The sequence below is a fragment of the Alosa pseudoharengus genome, unplaced genomic scaffold (assembly GCF_046254945.1).
Source record: "Alosa pseudoharengus isolate Yale_2024_CS ecotype anadromous, Long Island Sound unplaced genomic scaffold, YU_APseudo_1.1 YU_APseudo_1.1_scf_2, whole genome shotgun sequence".
In the NCBI taxonomy this organism is placed as follows: domain Eukaryota; kingdom Metazoa; phylum Chordata; class Actinopteri; order Clupeiformes; family Clupeidae; genus Alosa; species Alosa pseudoharengus.
The window spans coordinates 3,645,901-3,664,618 of NW_027468663.1; the positions used below are offsets into that span (position 1 = coordinate 3,645,901).

Sequence of the window (18,718 nt, forward strand, 5' to 3'; positions counted from 1 at the left end):
CAGCTTGCGGTGCCTGGCCTGCGCCTCAAAGTGCCCCCTCAGCTGTGTCTTGACACCCTCATACGCACCCCAGTCAAAACCAGATCCCTGCACATAGTCACCCCACATGCGCTGAAGCTGCTCCGACAAGGCCTGCGCCTCCTCCCGCCTGGCCCGCGCCAAGCCCCTCTGCCAACCCTTCCCTAGAGCCATCACCCTCAATTTAACATCCTCCCACCAGGATCCCCAGTCATCATAAAGACTCCTCAAATTCCTCCACCCCCTATAGACACTCCGGAACCTAGCACAAAACGCCTCATCCTGCAGAAACTCCACAGGTAGCCGCCAGGGCCCCCTCCCCAACTTCTGCCCCCCCCCCCCTGCAAACCCACCCGAATGGCCGTGTGGTCAGATTGCCACATCGGCCAGTTCTCAAAGGACACACACCCCAACCACCGACTCACCAGAAAATAATCTATCCTGGAAGCCATCCCCCGCGAATTGCACCAAGTGTACCCCGGCCCCCCACCCCCCGCCACCTTAAAAGCATCCACCAAAGAGAACCCACTGATCAGCCCGAGGAGCTCACGGCTACCCTCCCCACTCCTCCCCCTATCCACCGACACATTAAAATCCCCACCCAACACAATGCCCCTGCTCGTGTGTAAGAGAGGCTCCAGAGCAGCAAAAAATTCTGCCTTCTCCTCCCGCCGAGAAGGCCCATAAACATTAATAAGCCTCAAACCCACCCCTGCCCATACGCAATCAACACACAGAATCCTCTCCGGCAAAACACATAGACTGGACTCAACAGTAAAATGTCCCCCTTTAAATAAAATCCCCACCCCAGCCCCTCCGCCGACATCTTCTCGCCCGCCATTGCCGCACCAGCACCAGTCCTCAGCATCGGCTGCCCGTCCTGACCATACGCGGGGTTCGAAATGTCTTCCCCCACCACGGTCCCAGAGGAGGCGTCACTCTCCTCCCCAGAAGTCGTCTCGTCCACAAACTCCAGACCCCCAGACCCCGACGAGCTGACCATCCCCCGCAACATGGGCTCACTGTCGCTCTCCTCGGCCACTTCCTCCACTCGCCGCGCAGCACCCTCTGCGGTCCCCGGACCCTCCTGCGCCCTGGTCTTCTTTCCAGCCATGGCCTCCTCGCCTGCCCCAAGTCGCTCGGCCTCTTCAGCCCCGACTTCCTCTCCTCCACTTCAGTCTCCTCAGCCCAGGACTGCGCAGAGGAACCTCCCGACGGGGGCGTCTCCAGGTCCTGAGTAGTTGCTGCACACGCCAGCTCCAGGTCAGGCCCTGCCTCCGGGAAACCCTGCAGCAGATCCGACTCCCCTCCACCCGCGGTACCGTCAGTCGCCTGCACAGCCGGGGGGGCGCCCACATCTTCCATATCAATAAGGAGCTCTGATTGTCTCACAGGTGCCCCCAATCCTCCGCCAACACCATGCTTCACTGCTTCAGCAAAGGAAGGCCGGCCACGCTTCGGACACATACGAAAGAGATGATCCGAAGCCCCACAAGTGCTGCACCTACGTGGGGCCGGGCATGTAGCTGGAGTGTGCCCAGGCCCCCCGCAATTTCGACACAGCAAACCAACATAGTCAGCCTTCGTGTGGCCTACGGCCGAGCAACGATGGCACGTCACAAGCTGGCCAGGAAAAAACAGGTAGCCACGGTCGGGCCCAATGACAAAGGAACTCGGCGGGTGCACTCTGCTACCATCAGCATTCTTCTTAAAAGTCACAAAAAAACGCCTCTTACCGTTCCAAATCTTCCTCACATTCAGCACTTTCGGCCCCGCCACCACTTTAGTGCAGAAACGCTCCAAAAACAACTTAATATCCAGTTCATGAACCCAGGGATTAAACATGTGCACGGTAACAGGCACCTTCTCCTCGTCAAACAAAGGAAAAAGCTGAAGGCCTACCAGGCTCGGATGACTCCTCCTCTCCATGAACTCCTCGAGAAACCTGGCACTCCTCCGCCCCTCGAAAAAGGAAATATAAAAAAATCCAGCGTTGGAGTTGTCCTGCAGACAGAAGATGTCTCCTCCCGTCACTTGGAACAAATCCCTCAAGATGTCATCACAAACGAAGATAACGTTCACCCTCCACCTGGCCTCCACCGTGTTCTCCACAATCAAACGGACAGTATTCCTCAGCCTCAGCCCGGGGGCCGGCCCAACAGCATCTTGCGTCGACATCGCCTTCTCCTTCACGAAACCAACTTGATCTTAGCCAAAAGGCCGAGAAGCATTACCCAACAACTGCACGGGGTCCGGCGGCCCCTCTAGCGACGCCCCCGCGCTCACATGGTTACGGGGGGAGGCGGGGCCAGCAAAAGCCGACCGCCGCAAAACAAAACACCACGACGCTTGACTTTGGACAGGCAGGTGCAGCTCCGCCGAAGCAGAGCTTCCAAAAATACCGTAAACTCGGGGCAGTTCCCCTCCACGGAAGTCTTTAGTAAAAGGCGAAAGATTTGTACGAGATGAAGAGAAACCCGAGCGATGGCTGCCACAGGGCACGCTGGTCGGAGAGCATTAACGGCGCCGGTCGTGGACATGAGGGTGACTCCAAGGTGTTGCCCAGTGGCAACAAGACAGCAGTATCAACATCCCCTTTAAATTTAAATGAAAAAAAAGAAAAAAAAAAAGAGTAAAAGGGCGGGAAAACCCAAAAGGGGCCGAAAAGGGAGGTGGCGCGGTTGGCCAAAAGACCTGGCGAGGACTCCTGCTGTGTCTGCTGTCTGTCTGTCTGTCTGTCAAGGAGGATTTCATCAGAGTCAGTCAGTCAGTTCCACTGGGTCAGTTCTTTACTTCCACAGTCAAAGGGATGTGCACCGTTCCCAGAACACTGCAATACCGGGTCGATGCGTGGAGCGGACGGAGCAAGCCCCTCTTCCGTCTCCCTGTTCCAAAAATCAGATTAATATATGGTCCTCTGGTAGAGGACGTATCAGATATTAAACTGATAAGAACAGATTTCCTTTGGAAAAACTTTTATTGTCACCAAACATATTATTTTACATTACATTTTGTGTTTAGTTTCAACAATTCAAGGACTCTTCTTTTTGTCTCAGTACATTTTTTCCTTTTGCATTAAGGTTACATCACTTTGTTACTTGTTTTTTTTTCCACATGGTTTTACATTTCACATTTTCACATGGTTTTACATTTCACTTTTCCATTTTTTCCACAGCACATTTTTTTAACAATAAAATCATGTGTTACATTTTTGTTTTAAAACTGTGTCTGTGTGTGTGAAGTCCATGTGTGTGTTTAAAAGTCCATGTTTATGTAAAAGGATGTTAAAAGTCCACGCTTTTTTAAAAGAGTTCCAAATGTGATAAAAAGCCAGTAAAAAGTCTCTGTCGTGCAGGACCGGGGTGAGCCACTAGCAAGAGGCTCCACCCCGCTCTCCAGAAGAGCGAGGCAAGCGCGGATGCGCCCAGTGGAGGTCCTCCCCTCCGCCCGCTGCTCCGTCCCGTGATGTTGATGGTGGGGGTGCGTCGGCGGGAGCCAGCAGCCGTGGGGGGGGGGGTTTAATTTGGAATTAAAAACTTTTTGATAAAAACGTATTGCGGGGGCAGGTTAAAAGCAACTGGACGTTTAAGATCTGTTTTTAAAACTTTTAGTTTTCTCAGGTACGACCCCATCCAGAACTGGGCTAAGGCCGCTGTCTTGCTGTCTCCGGATGGGGTCGTCGCGTAGCTGATGTGGAGGGCGGTGAAATGGGCTCCTAAAAACAGGTGGGGGTCTGGGAGGCCCTTTCCTCCATTCTCCTTCCTCTTCTTTAGGACTTCCCTCCTCAATCTCTCCCATTTGGACCCCCACAGGAAATAAAACACCGCCCGGTCCAGACCTAAAAGAAAAGTTTTGGGGGGGTAAAGACAGAGCAGAGAAGTAAAAACAAGGGTAAGATTACGGCTTTAAAAATTAAAACCTTGCCTTCAAACGTCAAATGTCTCAGCCCCCAAAAGCCCAGTCGTTGTCTAACTTTCCCTAACATGTCAGTCCAGTTACCCCGTCCACCACCCTCTTTGTCAAATTTGATAACTAAAATTTTTATGTCTGTCTGTTTAAAATCTACTGCCAAATCTGGTCTTACGTCACCCCACGGCCCAAAGAGCTGGGCCTCGGACTTGCTCCTATTGAGCTTGGCGCCCGAGGCCCTTCCGTACCAGTCAGTCAAGTCGAGTGCTCTTTGGGCCGATAAAATGTCATTCAATAAAAGGGTCACGTCGTCCATGTAGAGAGCACATGTCGCGGTCAGTCCACCTGGCAAGTCAAGTCCTTTGATCCATTTGTCCCTTCTCAAGAGCTGTGCCAGCGGCTCGATGCACCAACGAACAGGAGTGGGGATAACGGACACCCCTGGCGGACGCCAGAGCGCACACTAAGCGCATTTGTAAGGTGCCCATTTACACGAATTCTGCTGTATATTTCCGTATACAGCAAACCCACCCACTTTAAAAACCTCCCTGGAAATCCCATTTTTTGCAGTACCTTTAAAAGGTACTGGTGCGAGACCCGATCAAAAGCTTTCTCAAAATCTAAATTTAGTACTAAAAGCCTAATATTTCTGTCTCTCGCAAAACAGATGGCGTCTCGGACCAGCACTAGGCTGTCCGTGATCCTCCTTCCAGGGACGGCACAGACTTGATCCGGGTGGATCACGTCCTCTAAAACAGTCGACATGCGTAGTGCTAAAAGTCTGCTAAAAAGTTTACAATCAAAATTTAAAAGTGTGATCGGTCTCCAATTCTTTAAGTCAGTCCTGTCACCTTTTTTATGTAGTAAAGAAACTATCCCTGATTTAAAGCTGTCTGGAAGTCGGTCGAGTTCGTCAAATTCTTTAAAAACAGTCAGCATGTCATTGGCTAAAATGTCATAAAAGGTAACATAAAATTCTACGGGGAGTCCGTCCTCTCCCGGGCACTTTCCTGTTTTAAAACCTTTAAGACATTTAAAAATGTCAACCAATGTAAAATCTTCCGTTAAAAACTTCTGATTTAAAACTGATGAACTTAAGAACTCTAAAACCTCTTCCATTGTTTCCGAATGTACATTTTTTCCCTCCCTTCTTCTTTTAATTTCATTATCCCACCCCCTCTAGAAATTATTTTCTTAAAAAAATTTCTCGTACATTTCTCACCCCTTTCCATTTCTCTTTCTTTGCTTCTTAAAATCATTCCTTTACTTACCTGTTCGGTTAAAACTGACATTTCATTTTTAACTCTTTTTATTTCTTCACTAAAATCCAATCCTTCGTTTAAAAGGTTAACATATCTCTGTAGTCTCTTTTGCAGCCCCAACATGCACCTCCTGTCTTGGTCCTACCCTTCACCATTTCCCACCAGTGTGCTTGTGAGTCGTATAAGTCCTGGAGGGTCTGCCAGAGGCTGAACTGCTCCCTGTATTCTCTAGCTATCTCCTCATCTTGTAACAGGGAGCAGTTCAACCTCCACAGCCCTCCACCTACCGTCACACCTGTGGGGAGTGAAAGGGTGCAGGAGAGCATGCAGTGATCGGAAAAAAACATAGGGGTCAATGTAGCATCCGTGGGCGGGCAATATCTTGTTAAAACATAGTCGATACGGGAGGCTCGGGCGCCGTCACCACTGTGCCAGGTGAAGCCCTCCTCCCGTGGATGCACTTTTCTGTAACAGTCGACTAAGTTAAAATCTTTAATTATATTGTTTAAAACCCCGGATGTTTTGTCTAATTTAAAATCCTCCCCTACCTTCTTTCTGTCTTTTTTATTTAAAACACAGTTAAAATCCCCTCCGACCACTAGGGGAGCCCTCCCTATCAGAATCTGATCAGAAAAAACCCCACATCCCAATGAGCACAGCAAAACCACAGTCCCCATCACAGTCCAGACACTTCCCCATCCCACCCAACCAAGTCCAGCACAACAAAGAACAAGCCATCAGCTACTCACAGTCAAGAAGGGCCGACGTCCCTCCCGCCATCAGACACCTGTCCCAGCTGAGGCCGGTCGCGCGTAGAAACAGCCCTCCTGAGGAGTCCCGGCAACGGGCTCTGGCTCCCCTCCTCCGTCTCCCGCTCCTCACCACCACTGGAAACGACCTCCAGGCTCCCAGGAGACGACTGGCCATCCTCAGATGAGGAGTACAGCACAGGCGACAAGCCGCCCCCCCCCATCCGGGGGGTCGCCAGCAAGCAGATCCACCACCTCCGCCTCCATCTGGTCCACGATCACCTCCAGCTCCGGGAAAGGGGAAACCGGCTGCTCCATGACCGGCACGTCCCCAAGCCGCTGCCAAGACGAACTGGCCCGCTCCGCCGAAGACGCCTGCAAAGACTGCTGCAGCTCCGCCGGGACCACCTTCACCTTTGACGCACCTCCGGTCCCTTCTCCCAAAGCTGCCTGCCTCTTTGACCCACGCGGGCCTTCCCCCATCTGCACGTCGTCAAACTGCAAAGAGTCCGCGAAGACCCTCGAGGCTTCCGGATCCTCACTCCTCCCACCAGGTGGCGCCACCTCCGAAGACGACTCCGCAACCTCCAGGCCCACCTCCCGAGGAAGACGCGAGCCGCCATCTTGGCCATGCGGTCCCCCGCTTGTAGCCGTAGCCGCGACCTCCTCCCGACGCGAAATGCCTTCAGCTCCGTCCACCTCACTCCCCCCCGAATCAGGCAACGGCACACGCTCAGCAAAGGACAGCTCCATCTCCGTGTCCAGCGACGCCGGTGCCCCGCGCTGGTCCTCCACAGGCTCCACACCGCCGTCAGCATCGACCTGCTCATCCCCCACACACGGCCTCCGCTCCTCCAAACGCTCCTCAGCCACCACCTCTCGGAACACAGCCTCCTGCCACCCAACCACCGCCGCAAACGACTTCTTCCCTTCTGGACACTGCCGAAACAGATGATCCCCACCTCCGCAGATCGAACAGGACTTCGGCACCGGGCAAACCCTCGCCTCATGGGCCTTGCTCCCGCACCTCCTGCAGCCGGAACCCGTATACTCTGCTTTCATGTGGCCATGTCCTCCACACCTCCTGCAGTACACCGGCTGCCCCCGGTACGATAGAAAACCCCGGTTCGGCCCCAGGGAGAAAGACCCCGGCGGGTGCAGGAGTCCGTCCTCACCGTCTGGATCTTCTTTAAATTTAACGAAGAACTGGCGCCTCCCGTTCCACACTCCAAAACGATTAAGGCATTTCAAACCCCCCCGGACCTCTGAACAATACCGCCGCAAAAAGGCCTCCACCACCTCCAATTCCACCCACGGGTTGTACATTAGCACATACAACACCGTGCTAGCATGTCCAAACAAAGGAGTGATAGAAATGCCCCTCACCTCCTCCCGCGACCGCTCCAGCTGGAAATGCCGGAAGAACTCCAGACAGTCCGCCTGCTCGAAAAAGCTGATGTCATAAAGTCCAGCAGCCGGAAAATCCATCACGCAGTGCAGCTTCTCCACTGCCACCTTAAACAGCCCATCCAGCACAATCCGAATAACATAATCCAAATCGACCTTCATCCGCAGCTCCCGAACGTCATCCACTGTCAGCCTTACTGCATTCTTCAGCCGCACCTGAGGGGCCGGCCCGTACATAGTTGTACTCGCCATCGCAACTCCCTAAGCTATACTTGATCTTAGCCAAAAGGCCGAGAAGCGATACCCCTCTAGCGACGCCCCCCGCGCTCACATGGTTACGGGGGGAGGCGGGGCCAGCAAAAGCCGACCACTGCCGCCGCCGCAAAACAAAACACCACGACGCTTGACTTTGGACAAAAAAAAAAAAGAGCAAAAGGGCGGGAAAACCCAAAAGGGGCCGAAAAGGGAGGTGGCGCGGTTGGCCAAAAGACCTGGCGAGGACTCCTGCTGTGTCTGCTGTCTGTCAAGGAGGATTTCATCAGAGTCAGTCAGTCAGTTCCACTGGGTCGGTTCTTTACTTCCACAGTCAAAGGGATGTGCACCGTTCCCGGAGTCACTGCAATACCGGGTCGATGCATGGAGCGGACGGAGCAAGCCCCTCTTCCGTCTCCCTGTTCCAAAAATCAGATTAATATATGGTCCTAGGGTAGAGGACGTATCAGATATTAAACTGATAAGAACAGATTTTTTTTTATTTTTTTTTATTAATCACAATAAGCCACACCAAAACCACACAGGAAAGCACAGGCATGCCATGTCAACAACCAAAAAACATAAGAACACACAGAATATCAATCAATCAGAAACAACAAAATAAAACACTACAGGCCACACCAGCCTTTTTTTTTTTTTTTTTCTCGTTGTTGATCCTATGCGGCACAAAAGCAAAGTCCAGTAAATAGCCTGTGGGGAGCAAAGAACACAAAACCCCACCGCCTGTCATACATCCACCAACCACCCTACGCACCCACAAGTACAGTCAGGCAAAATACATTTTTTTTTTTTTTTTTTGCCGTAAATCACATCACATCAACACCAGACCCAATACCTTGTTAAAACCCCAAACCCAAACAAAAACAACCAAACAAAAAGAAAACCCAAGACCCCTCTCAGAACCCCTCCCCCAAGGCCACCATCTCCCGCTTGGCCTCCCCAGCCCCTCTACCCACCCAACACTCCTTCACAGCGGACCGCACCAGCTCTCGAATTTTAAAAAAGAGCTCCGCCGCAGTACTCTGCAGGGGCTGACGCCTCAGGCACAACACCCTGCGGTCCCACAATCCTCTCTTGGTCTCCGTGACGACCGTCCACAGGACCTGCCGCTTAGCAGCCGGGACGGTCCCCAGACCTGAGTCCCGAACCACCAGGTCCCGGGAGAGCCAGCCACGGTACCCCCGGCCCACCCATTCCGCCACCAAGTCCCACACTCTCCCCGCCTCCCTGCACTCCCAAAACGCGTGGGCGGCAGTCTCCTCCTCCCCGCAGCCCAAAGGGCAGAAAGGGGGGCCCCTGCCCCACAACCTGTGGACCCTCTCGCGGACTGGTAGGCGATCCAGGGCGCACAACCAGTTCAGGTCCTTGCCCCCTCGCCGCAGATAAGAAGGCTGCAAAGCCCTCCAATCCACAGCCAGAGAACCCGGCCTCCCCGGCGCCCTCTCCCCAGGCCCCCTGGCGAGAGCCTCCTTATACAGCGCCCGGTGATCTAAGACCAGGCCATCCCGGAGACACCAAACATTCCCCCTCACGAACCTGGCGACCCCCGCGTGATGACCCGGCCGGTCCCAGGACCACGGGAGCCCAGGGTCCACCGGCCGCAGCTCCCGGAAGGGGAACCCCAGCCAGAACCTGGCAAGAAAGACCGCGGGGTGGTCGAACACCCCCGTCGCGATCCGGGCCTGAAACGCCACATGCAGGGACAGGGCCTTAAGGGGGAGGCGGGGCACCTCCCTCCCCCCCTCCGCCATGCCCCTATACATTATGGCCCGACTCACCATTTCGGTGCTGCCCCCCCAAGTGAACACGTCCCGCTCCAACCTCCTCCCCACAACGAAGGGGACGGGGAACACGTAGGCGAGGTGGTTCAGCCGGGGGAGAATGTCGGCCTTCACAGCCAACACTCTCCCCAGCAGCGGGAGAGGCCGGGACCGCCAGCACCCCAACCTCCTCGCCACCCTATCCCTCAAACTGTCCCAGACCCGCAAGCTGTCTGCCACCCTGAAACCACCCGGGAAGGCAGCCTGCCCAGCCCACCTCCCAAACCCCATCACGGCAGACTTGGCGAGGTTCACCTTAGCCCCCGCCGCCCTCCCGTAGTCCGCCAAAATGGCCTCTACCACCCCAAAACTGGCATCCGACGTGGCGAAAAGCGTCACGTCGTCTGCATAAGCAGCCACCCGCGCCTCCCTCCCTCCACCCCCGGGCAGGTGAACCCCAGCAAACCGCTGGGCCTGCCTGAGCACCGTCAGCAGCGGCTCGAGGGAGAGGAGGTAAAGCAAAGGCGAGAGGGGGCAGCCCTGACGAACCCCCCCAGCCTGTGGAACCATGGCCGACAAATGGCCCCCCACCCTGACCACGCTACCAGCCTGGGTGTAGAGCATAAAACGAGGGCCAAAACCCATACGGCCCAGTGGCTCACGCGGTTGAAGGCCTTCTCCTGGTCCAGGCTCAGGAGGGCCAGTGGGAGAGCACGCTGCTCAACCCAGCTGACCACATCTCTCACCAGGACCAGGTTCAGGGAGCCCATGCGGCCCCTCACGCCACAGGTCTGGTCGGGGTGTATCACCGACCCCAACACCTCCCCCAAACGAAGTGTCAGAGTCTTGGCCAGGATCTTATAATCGGCCGTCAGCAGAGTGATCGGCCGCCAGTTGGCCAAATCCTCCCTGCTGCCTTTCTTGTACAAAAGTGTGACCAAACCAGACCTGAGCGAAGGGGGCAAAACCCCCGCCACCAAACTCTCCTCAAACACCAGGAGGAGGTCCGGGCCCACCAAAGGCCAGAAGGCCGCATAAAACTCAACCGGGAGACCATCCCGCCCTGGCGCGCTGCCCCTTTTCAGGGACCGCATGGCCGCCCCCACCTCGTCCAGGTCCAGGGGCCGCTCCAGGGAGAGGGCCTCCGTCCCTGACAAGTGCCGGTCCAGTGCAGCCAAAAACCCCTCTGCTGCCTGCCCATCACCACCCCAGTCCTGGAACAAGTCCGTATAAAACCGGCCGGCCTCCGCCAGGACCTGGCCCCGGTCAGTAATCAGGCCCGCCGGCCCCTGCAAGGCCCCAAGGGCCGTCCGCTGCTGCCTAGCCCTGGCTGCCGCAAAAAAAACCTTAGACGGAGTCTCCTCCGTCAGCCGCCCCCGTAGCCCCGCCGTGAGGAGGACGGCACTGGCCTCCCCCACATAGCGGTCCCTCAGCACACCCTGGAGCACCTGTGACCGCTCCAAGCCAGGCCGAGAGGCCACCGCCCCCGATCTCCACAGCGCTCCCAGCTCAGCCGACCAGCCTTTAACGGCAGCCCGTCTAGCTCCCGCCGCCCTCCAGCCCCACACCTTGCAGAATGAGGCAATGCGGTCCTTGGTGGCCTCCCACCACTCGCCCCAACACCCATACAGGGGCCGCATACCCCGCCAGCCCCTATAAAGAGACCGCAACGCAGTCGTGAACGCCCCATCCTCCAAGAAAGCGACGTTCAGCCGCCACATCCCCGGATGCCGCTCCCAGCCCCCCACCTCCACCCAAACCCCAGTCAGACAGTGGTCTGAGAGCCACATGGGCGAGGTGGAAAAACCACGCACCCCCACCTTCGCTGTGATAAAAAAATAGTTCAGACGAGAGCTGGCCCCCCGGGAGTTAGCCCAGGTATGGCCCGCCGACCCGTCACCCGCCACCCGGAACACATCCCTCAACCCATAACCCGCCACCAGCGCCCCCAAACCCCTGTCAGGGAGACATTAAAGTCCCCCCCGACCACCACCACCCGATTAGTAATCAGGAGTGGGGCTAGGAGCTGGAAAAACCCCCGCCGCTCCGCCGGCACGCTGGGGGCGTATACGCACACCAGCCGCACCAGCACACCCCGCCAGGACACATCAGCGCATAAAATGCGCCCCCCCACCACCTCCCACGTGGACTGGATAGACACATCCCACCCCCTAAATAAAATCCCCACCCCATCCGCCCGCACATTCCCACCCCCCCACACAGAGGGTCCCCTCACCCACCCATCCTGCAGGGCCCGAATGTCCTCTCCCCCCCACATGCACCTCCTGCAAAAACAGGACATCAAACATACGCTGCTCAATTGACAGAAAAAAGGCCACCCGCCTACCCGGCATTTTAAGCCCCCGGACATTCAGGGACTCCACTAACATGTCCCCCATTATACAAGACACAAATAAACCCAGACACCCGCCACCACAACACCACACATAAGCATAAATACAAGCATAAGCATAAATACAACATCAAGGCCCTAGGAGCCGATCCCGTGCCGCCACCGACTTCCGCACGGGATCACCAGCAGTCTCACCGGACCCCGCAGAAGGCGAGGCGGCGGGTTCACTCACCCCGTCAGACGAAACAGTCCACGCGACCAACGCCGCGTCGCTATCCCTCAACTCCTCAGGCGGAACGTCGTCCTCAATGGAGACAGGGGAGAAGGGGCCGCCCTCAACCCGAGGGGAGTCCAGCGATGGCCCCGCTCCCCCATCCGAAGACCCGTCCGGACCGTCCTCCAGCCACGAATAGGGGCACCCCTGCCGCTCCCGACTCTCCCGAACTGCCAGGCCGCCCCCCCCCCCCCTCGGGACACGGGGAGGGAGAGGGCTCAGGAGACCCCGAGCTCCCAACCGCCTTCAGCTTTCCACCCCCAGACAGTCCGTCTGGCTGGCCGTCCGCCGTCGCCGCTCTCTTCGAAGCCGCTCTCCCCCTCGGCAGGCCAGCCCCCGCGCCGCCTGAGACTGTCGCCAGCAGCGGAGCGAGGAGGTGCTTCGGAATCCCAGCGACCACCGGAGAGGACGCCTCAGCCTCCCCCTCGGCCTCTTCCACGACCACACAATCGCCCCACTCCGGCGAAACAAGACCAGCAGCTGCACCGCAGACTTCGGCACAGGTCACGTCGATGGCATCCAAACGGGCCCCCTCGCCTGCAATTCCACTCCGGTCCAGCGGGGACCCCACAGCAGAGGAAGCCGAGCCAGGCGCAACTCGACCTCCCACCACCGGGGGAGCCGGCGAGTCCGGAGCCGGACCATGCGGCGCACTGGGCGCCGCCATCTTGGCAGCCAGGGAGCTATCAGCTGCCAAGCTAGCCGCCACAGCCTGCCGCTCCAACTCCGCAGCCAAATCCACCTCCTCCTGCTCCCGAAACACGTCCTCAGAGCCGGCCGCAGCAGCGTACGACTTGGCCCTGGCAGGACAGCTCCTAGACAGATGTGAATCGGAACCACACAGCGAGCAAAGTTTCGGCGCAGTGGACTTACCCGCCGTGTGGTCCCTCCCGCCACAAAAGCGGCAGCGGCTCCCCTCACAATCCTTTTTTCCGTGGCCCAGCCCTCCACACCGCCGACAATATTCCGGCTGGCCAGGGTAGTAAAGGAACCCCCTGTTTGTCCCGATCGCAAACGACCCTGGCGGATGACGCTGCTTCCCCGGTGCCCCCGGCTCCTGGTGAAACGAGACCAGGTATCGGCGTATCCCCGTCCAGACGCCGAAGTTGTCCCTCAGCCTGGTCCCGCCCTTCACCACCCGACAGTGACGCCGCAGAAAGGCCTCGACGTCCCGATCCTCCACATAAGGATTGTACATATGTACAACCAGAGGGAGGTGCTCCAACATATACAAAAGCTTAATGCCCAACCCGCCCAAGAGAACATGTCCTACCTTCTGCTCCCACTCCGACGCCAGTTTGTGGCAGTCTTGCAGCGTGTGGAACGTAACGTCCGCAAATCCACTAGCAGTGAAGTCCTGGAAGCAAAACAGCTTCCCAGGGTCCAGGCCAAAAACCGTCTTCAGAACCGACGACATAACAAAAATCCTCCCAAACCGTGCCTTCTGCTCCACCGACGCAGTACCGAGAAATCCTGACCGAATTACGCAACCGCACCACAAGGGCCGGCACCGAGTCGTCTTCCGCACTCATCGCAACGATCTACACTTGATCTTAGCCAAAAGGCCGAGAAGCGATACCCCACAACTGCACGGGGTCCGGCGGCCCCTCTAGCGACGCCCCCCGCGCTCACATGGTTACGGGGGGAGGCGGGGCCAGCAAAAGCCGACCGCCGCCGCTAAACAAAACACCACGACGCTTGACTTTGGACAGGCAGGTGCAGCTCCGCCGAAGCAGAGCTTCCAAAAATACGGTAAACTCGGGGCAGTTCCCCTCCACGGAAATCTTTAGTAAAAGGCGAAAGATTTGTACGAGATGAAGAGAAACCCGAGCGATGGCTGCCACCTCACCCGCACTCCCCTCCATAACCCATCAACAGACAGTACCCTCCCCGGCACTACACATACACTGGACTCCACAGTCACTGAGTGCCTAAACAAAATTCCCACCCCATCCTCCCTCACAGATCCCACTCCCCATGCAGAATCCCCCTCCTCCCAATCCCCAGCAAACCTGGAAATATCCCCCCATCCCTCAAATGACATTCCTGCAAAAAGAAAACCTCAGCAGGAACAGACTTAAAAAAGGAAAACATAGCCCTCCTCTTCAGGGCATCCCCCAAACCCCGCACATTCACAGTTGTCACTGTCAACCCCCCCATAACAAACCCCAGAAAAAAGAAAGCAAAACTCCCCAAACACACAGCAGATAACAAGAACCAACACAACCCCACACAGTCAAAGTCCAATCTATTACATAGAAGTTCATTTTCAAAATAAAAACTCACGATTCGCCATCCCGTCCATCACCCGGCCGACCTCGGTCCTGTCCAACAGTAGTCCCAGCGGCAGTAGCTTCCGGCGGGCGGGACATGGGCCGAACCGCCACCGTAGACTGCCGCACAACATTCGGACTCTGGCTTTCCAGCGCTGATGGGCCGCTATCACTGGACACAGTCACCAGCCCCTCCTCCGAGTCCTCGTCGTCCGACTCCGCCACCGAGGACCCGTCCCCAGACGAGCTGAAAAGGGCCGGCGACGAGACGGCCCCCTCCACCTCCTGAGTCGTCCGGTCCAACAACATGCGGCCTCCTTTGTTCCTGGGAGAGCGCAATGGCCGCCTCAGCTAGCAACGAGTCGCTAGCTTCTGGCCCTTCCATCCCTCCAGCCTCTCCTAGTTCGCGCCGTTCGACCACCTCCTGTTCCTCCTCACCAGCCTGCCGACCAACTGTCTCCGCATAAGTGCGTCACCGCCACGAACAGTCCCGAAATAGGTGGGAAGCAGAGCCACAGAGCGAGCAGAGCTTGGGCTCCCGACACTCCGCAGCCTGATGTCCATTTTTGCCACAAAACCGGCAGCGCAAACCCGGACACTGCTGTTTAGCATGCCCCCGCGCTCCACACCGTCTGCAGTACTCAGGCTGCCCAGGGTAAGTCAAAAACCCCCTATCCGGGCCCAAAGAAAAAGAACCCGGAGGGTGCATTAACTCACCCAGGCTCCCAGGCACCACCCGCAGCTTCACTAAGTAGCGCCGCTTGCCGTTCCACATCCCAAACGTCTGTAGGCGAGTCCCTCCAACAACCTCTGAGCAATAGCGATGCAAGAAAACTTCCACGTCCTGATCCGCCACCCAGGGATTGTACATGTGCACAATCAGCGGCAAACGGTCCTGCGCGAAAAGTGGCCGCACCTGGAGCCCCTTAATCCTCTCGTCCTCTGCTTTGTCCGCCCACGCCGTCAGGAAACGATGGCACGTCGGCAACGCACCAAAGGATATATCCACGGATCCTGAGCTGGAAAAGTCTTGAAAGCAATATACCAGGTCCGGGTGCAGCCCCAACGCTCCTTCCAATAACTCCACTGCCACATACCGTCCAGAAAAACGACTCCTTACATCCACTGAAGCATCCTCCGCCAACTCCACTCGAACTGTATTCCTTAGTCGCACCCAACGGGCCGACGAGTCTCGATCTGTCTCTCTTCTCATTGATCCAATTTTACTTGATCTTAGCCAAAAGGCCGAGAAGCGATACCCCACAACTGCACGGGGTCCGGCGGCCCCTCTAGCGACGCCCCCCGCGCTCACATGGTTACGGGGGGAGGCGGGGCCGGGAAGGGCGGGAAAACCCAAAAGGGGCCGAATAGGGAGGTGGCGCGGTTGGCCAAAAGACCTGGCGAGGACTCCTGCTGTGTCTGCTGTCTGTCTGTCTGTCAAGGAGGATTTCATCAGAGTCAGTCAGTCAGTCAGTCAGTTCCACTGGGTCGGTTCTTTACTTCCACAGTCAAAGGGATGTGCACCGTTCCCGGAGTCACTGCAATACCGGGTCGATGCGTGGAGCGGACGGAGCAAGCCCCTCTTCCGTCTCCCTGTTCCAAAAATCAGATTAATATATGGTCCTCGAGTAGAGGACGTATCAGATATTAAACTGATAAGAACAGATTTCCTTTGGAAAACTTTTATTGTCACCACACATATTATTTTTACATTACATTTTGTGTATAGTTTTCACAATTCAAGGACTCTTCTTTTTGTCTTAGTACATTTTTTTTTCCTTTTCCATCAAGGTAACATCACTTTGTTATTTTTTCACATGGTTTTACATTTCACATTGTCATAAGTTTCACACTTTTCCATTTTTTTCACAGCACATTTTTTTTTTTTTTTCCAACAATAAAATCATGTGTTACATTTTTTGTTTTAAAACTGTGTCTGTGTGTGTGAAGTCCATATGTGTGTTTAAAAGTCCATGTTTATGTAAAAGGATGTTAAAAGTCCACGCTTTTAAAAGAGTTCCAAATGTGATAAAAAGCCAGTAAAAAGTCTCTGTCGTGCAGGACCGGGGTGAGCCACTAGCAAGAGGCTCCACCCTGCTCTCCAGAAGAGCGAGGCAAGCGCGGATGCGCCCAGTGGAGGTCCTCCCCTCCTCCCGCTGCTCCGTCCCGTGATGTTGATGGTGGGGGTGCGTCGGCGGGAGCCAGCAGCCGTGGGGGTCGGGACCCTCCTGCGTGTGACCCCGGCCCCCTCCTCCGATTGGCGACGCGCGGCGCCTCCTGCCGCGTGGATGTCACCAGCCGCCGTAACGCTGGCAGGGGCACCGTCACGTGCTTCCCTACCAGCAGGTTGCGGGAGGTCCACAATGCGGCTTTGACACTGTTGAGGGTGAGCCAGAGCGCAGCGAAATCGGCGGCTGGAATGGTGTTGGCGCCCTGGCCCACCCCGCTAGCCGCTAGCCGGTAGCTCAGTTGGACCTCCCCTGCTGGCAGGCTTGGGCATTGCAGGGGGCCGGTATCAGCCCACAGGTCCCTCGCCACGCTGCACTCCCAGAGCAGGTGCCGCACGGTCTCAGGTTGGCCACATCCTGGACGTGGGCAGGTGTTGATTTTCCCCATGCCCCGGGAGTGCATCACGGCTCTGACCGGGAGGACCTCATGGAGCGCCATCCATGCCAGATCCTTCAGCTTGTTCTGGAGGGCCGGGTGGGCAGCGTTCCTCCAAGCCTGTTGGGCCTCACTAAGTGTGAGGCCAGGAACGGGGCTCACTGCTTCCCGGTCCTGCACAAGAGAGACAAGAGATTTGGCTTTGGTTAAAATAGTGACATCCTGCCCCTCTAAGTCAAATTGAATTAAAAACTTTTTGATAAAAACGTATTGCGGGGGCAGGTTAAAAGCAACTGGACGTTTAAGATCTGTTTTTAAAACTTTTAGTTTTCTCAGGTACGACCCCATCCAGAACCGGGCTAAGGCCGCTGTCTTGCTGTCTCCGGATGGGGTCGTCGCGTAGCTGATGTGGAGGGCGGTGAAATGGGCTCCTAAAAACAGGTGGGGGTCTGGGAGGCCCTTTCCTCCATTCTCCTTCCTCTTCTTTAGGACCTCCCTCCTCAATCTCTCCCATTTGGACCCCCACAGGAAATAAAACACCGCCCGATCCAGACCTAAAAGAAAAGTTTTGGGAGGGGTAAAGACAGAGCAGAGAAGTAAAAACAAGGGTAAGATTACGGCTTTAAAAATTAAAACCTTGCCTTCAAACGTCAAATGTCTCAGCCCCCAAAAGCCCAGTCGTTGTCTAACTTTCCCTAACATGTCAGTCCAGTTACCCCGTCCACCACCCTCTTTGTCAAATTTGATACCTAAAATTTTTATGTCTGTCTGTTTAAAATCTACTGCCAAATCTGGTCTTACGTCACCCCACGGCCCAAAGAGCTGGGCCTCGGACTTGCTCCTATTGAGCTTGGCGCCCGAGGCCCTTCCGTACCAGTCAGTCAAGTCGAGTGCTCTTTGGGCCGATAAAAATGTAATTCAATAAAAGGGTCACGTCGTCCATGTAGAGAGCACATGTCCGCGGTCAGTCCACCTGGCAAGTCAGGTCTGTGCCAGCGGCTCGATGCACGCAACGAACAGGAGTGGGGATAACGGACACCCCTGGCGGACGCCAGAGCGCACACTAAGCGCATTTGTAAGGTGCCCATTTACACGAATTCTGCTGTATATTTCCGTATACAGAAAACCCACCCACTTTAAAAACCTCCCTGGAAATCCCATTTTTTGCAGTACCTTTAAAAGGTACTGGTGCGAGACCCGATCAAAAGCTTTCTCAAAATCTAAATTTAGTACTAAAAGCCTAATTTTTCTGTCTCTCGCAAAACAGATGGCGTCTCGGACCAGCACTAGGCTGTCCGTGATCCTCCTTCCAGGGACGGCACAGACTTGATCCGGGTGGATCACGTCCTCTAAAACAGTTGACATGCGTAATGCTAAAAGTCTGCTAAAAAGTTTACAATCAAAATTTAAAAGCGTGATCGGTCTCCAATTCTTTAAGTCAGTCCTGTCACCTTTTGTATGTAGTAAAGAAACTATCCCTGATCTAAAGCTGTCTGGAAGTCGGTCGAGTTCGTCAAATTCTTTAAAAACAGTCAGCATGTCATTGGCTAAAATGTCATAAAAGGTAACATAAAATTCCACGGGGAGTCCTTTCCTGTTTTAAAACCTTTAAGACATTTTAAAATTTCAACCAATGTAAAATCTTCCGTTAAAAACTTCTGATTTAAAACTGCTGAACTTAAGAACTCTAAAACCTCTTCCATTGTTTCCGAATGTAAATTTTTTTCTGCATAGAGGTCCCCATAAAATTGTTCTATCGTGTTTAAAATTCCCTCTATGCAGGTTTCTTCCCTCCCTTCTTCTTTTAATTTCATTATCCCACCCCCTCTAGAAATT

General features: G+C 55.3%; 3 non-coding genes and 2 pseudogenes across 3 annotated transcripts; all 5 read right to left on the reverse strand.

Moving 5' to 3' along the window:
- Positions 1-2,389: 2,389 nt before the first annotated feature.
- On the reverse strand, positions 2,390-2,503 carry LOC143135756 (U5 spliceosomal RNA). The gene has a single exon (XR_012989189.1). It is a non-coding gene; the product is annotated as a U5 spliceosomal RNA (small nuclear RNA).
- A 321-nt stretch (positions 2,504-2,824) lies between these two features.
- Positions 2,825-2,995, reverse strand: LOC143135539 (U2 spliceosomal RNA; annotated as a pseudogene).
- A 4,941-nt stretch (positions 2,996-7,936) lies between these two features.
- Positions 7,937-8,127, reverse strand: LOC143135555 (U2 spliceosomal RNA). Its single transcript, XR_012989042.1, has one exon. It is a non-coding gene; the product is annotated as a U2 spliceosomal RNA (small nuclear RNA).
- Positions 8,128-13,725: 5,598 nt separating this feature from the next.
- Positions 13,726-13,839, reverse strand: LOC143135611 (U5 spliceosomal RNA). Its single transcript, XR_012989050.1, has one exon. It is a non-coding gene; the product is annotated as a U5 spliceosomal RNA (small nuclear RNA).
- Positions 13,840-15,791: 1,952 nt separating this feature from the next.
- LOC143135500 (U2 spliceosomal RNA) lies at positions 15,792-15,962 on the reverse strand (annotated as a pseudogene).
- Between the last annotated feature and the right edge of the window lie 2,756 nt (positions 15,963-18,718).